Here is a 3,650-nt window from a genome sequence, read left to right as displayed (position 1 = left end):
GGGGGAATACAGCGCCGAAGCTGTTTGCTTTATCTCTTGCTGTACGTTCTGTGGTCAATGACACCTCAAAAGCTGGCTTGCTTTCCTGCAGTTGCACGTGGTTGAGATGCCACAGATGATGTGTATACATGTGTTTCTGTCATAAAAGTTAGCTAAATGTCACTGTAGTAGTTATTTTATTACAAAACTTCATAAGAGGCTGTCTGAGGACACAGGAGAATAACATGCAGTATGAGTTTGATACAGCCATTCTGTGAAGACAAAGCTGTCACAAACCTTTTCCAAGTAAAATCGATTCCTAAAAGCAAAAATAATTAAAATAAGATGTAGCTTGAAATATCTCAAGACTCAGCTCACCACATATCAATCAGTGCTGATGTATTTATTTTTTTTGTTACGTTTTTTTTCCCTTAGCCATTTTGTCAGAATTGTAACCACATATGTATTGTAGTATTTCAAACATTTACAATAAAAACTTTGTACTAAGTCGCTCTAATGTAATTTCTTTTCAGGTGTCTTACAATCAAAAGGAATCAAACATGAATTAACATTAAGCCACACATTTATATGCACAACAAAAAAAATTATATAATCAGTGTGGGGGGGAAAAAAATTCTTATGGCCTTGTTACAAGTTATTCGCTGCCATCTGCTGGACAGTAGTTGACACTACATAGTGATTTTCTCGTCTTCACGGGCTCTGTTAGTCATTATAAAGCGTGGACACAAGATTTGAAACTGACGTTAACACAAGTATGTGCAGTGGTAAATAGATGAAGGATGAGTAACTTTCGCTGACTTGAGACAGAGACCTTTTTAGTGATTCTTTGTGAAGATGCCAACGAGGAGCTGTTTGTGTACATGCCCATCTTGCATCCATATCAACACACAAAAACCGGTGTACCAAAGTGCTTACCTATCTAATCAGCCAATCACATGGCAGCAAGTCGATGCATTTAGTCATGCAGAAACAGCGTCACAATGGGGAGAAAAAGGTGACAGAAGGGAAGAATGTGGCATGATTGTTGGTGTCAGAAGGTGTCAGCCTATTAATATGATGATTTTTTTTTCTGGGTATTTTCTTACTAAAAGGCAGATGTGTGTCATCGGTATTGACTCATCTTAGGACTGACAAGAGAACAGTGTTCTATATCACATTAATTATTCTACTGTGGAAGCAGCACAAACAAACATTATTAACAGTAACAAGACATTAGGGACATTGAAAATCCTTCTTATATTACACTTCAGTGTGTTTAAAAAAATTACTGAATGTTGCAGTATAATGACTTAATTTCCTTTTAATCACCTTTCTCCAAATGAGAGCAGAGCGTATGGTCCCAACAGAGTGGAGCCAAGGAAAGAGCATTATAGTTGGTGTATCAAGTGCTGTGTGTGCTATTTCGTCTTCTTCTGCAGGGTGAACAAATAACAGGGCTGATGTACTGCTTATGAGGTAATGTTAAGCCTACAGTGCACTTATATAACATGCTATTGAGATGCTTATTACATGTTTGTTACCTGATTATTACAGTCCAAAAGGGAGGAGCCATCAGTTCAAATTTAAACGGATGATGCTATTCAGTTTCGCTTTCTAAATTTCTTTATTGCTAAAAGTTGGGAAATCTGTCACAGTACATGTAAAACTGTCACATTACATTAGAAAAGTGCAACTAGTTAATTCCACAAAGAGAAGAAAACTTCAAAGCCACTGCAGCAGCACAGTTCAGCTGATCAAACAGCCTGTCCACAAAGAGAACAGGTCCAGCAGAGCTCAAAGTGCAAATCAACTTTGGTCATTAATTTGAGTCATTTTTTTACCCACAGTATTGGATTTTAGGTGCCTGGTAAATCCCATTTTAACAGTTATAACTCAATAATGTCTTTGGAAAATATTATTATAAAATATACGTCAGTGATGGGCTTATATGGTATAATATACAGCCAGATCACCAGCTTCTTCAAGTAGCATGTGCTAATGACAGATAAAGATACCTGTTGAACAAAAACAAAACAAAAAAAAAAATCTGCCCTGTTTGTCTGCAGCTCTCTGAAAGGTAATTCCACACATAGTGAGGCAATTTCCATTCAAAGTCATATTTCTAAACCTTAAATAAATTGCTATTGTAATTACTTAGTTAAACATGTTGAATCTTTGGAGTTAATGGAGCAGAGTGTGCAAAATCCTTGCTGAATTAAAACAAGGAGTTGAGATAAATGGCTGAATTCAGCAGCAACAGTGCCCTCTGAACATGACAAACTGCATCCATTATCAATGCATGCATTCATAATACATTAAAACTTCGGTATAAACAAGTGTATTATGACAGATAGCGTCTGCAGTTTTCTTTCATAATTCAGCTCCAATTGATCTCTGCAGTCCAGCAGAATGAGCCCTTTGTGTTTTTATATAAAGACCTACAGGGCTCGTGCATTAGATTAAATACAGTCCTATGTATATCAATTCTTGGGATAGCAACAGGGGAGAGTGAAGGAACCGGTTTTCCTCAAAGACGCCTTCATTAAGTGTATAAAAAACATTTGTATTTCAGTTCTCACAAGAAGTGAAATCCTGCTCACCATGAATATTACCACATCTAAAAATGCTATTTTTAACCAGGGGTCTGGATGGGACCAAAAGCTATAGGCATGAGAGAAGAGATGGGGAGTCACAGGAGCAATTGCCTCTGCATGCCTGGATGTGGGTAATGTGACTCTTCTAGTAGCACACAAAAAGGAATTTATTAAACGGGACAATTGTAGCAAAGACCACAGGAACATCTTTAGTTTCAAACACATGCTGTTCTCTGCAGTATGCAAATATACATCTTGCACAGCCACACAACTTTTAAAGGTGGTGAACCCACAACATATACTCAATGCACACTTTATTAGGTACACTTGTTCAACTGCTCATTAATGCAAATAATCATCGAATGCATCTAAACAGCAGTAATCAAATATATTTTTGCATGTATATTTTGCGGGTATAGGAAGAATGAGGAAGAAAAGGTGTTTTTTTTTTTGTTTTTTTTTTTTTTTTTTTTTTTTCTTTTTTTTCTTTCTTCTTTGCATAGTGTCGATCAGGTGATCTTTTTTTTTTTTTTTTTTTTTTTTTTTGGCCTGTCCCGTTTGGCTCTTTTGCCATCAGAATTGTTGTCTAAAGGCAAAGAAAGATGCCCAATGGTCCATTTGATTCACCTTTTATTGTTTCTTTTATTTTCACTTACTGAATACGGGACAGACTTGACTGGGGGAAAGAAGGGGAGAAAGAAAGAGGGAAAGAGAAACAGCTGAGAAGAGGGACGGGGGAGAAGGGCAAAAGACAAAAACCAACAGAACGGGCAGAGAAAAAAAAATGCATATATCAATCACCTGGATCACCTGCTGAGAGAGAAAAAAGAAAGCAAGCAGAAGAGAACAAGAGTAATAGAATAAACAACATCACAATGATATATGGGAATATGACAGTAAATACTAAATGTTAAACATTATTGTGCAGCACATAACATCAGCAGAACACAGTGTGCTTTGAGGTAGGAGCCAAAAAGGGTGTAGTTTGTGGGTGTGATCACCCGTGTGTACACCTGTGAGCATGGACGCGCTTGTTTTTTGAGGGAAGGAAGGGAGGGGCAAGTGACCCCTCCCTGG

The sequence above is a fragment of the Astatotilapia calliptera genome, chromosome 13 (genome assembly GCF_900246225.1).
Source record: "Astatotilapia calliptera chromosome 13, fAstCal1.2, whole genome shotgun sequence".
Taxonomy (NCBI): domain Eukaryota; kingdom Metazoa; phylum Chordata; class Actinopteri; order Cichliformes; family Cichlidae; genus Astatotilapia; species Astatotilapia calliptera.
The sequence above is the reverse complement of the archived record's forward strand: the minus strand, read 5'-3'. Positions refer to the sequence as shown.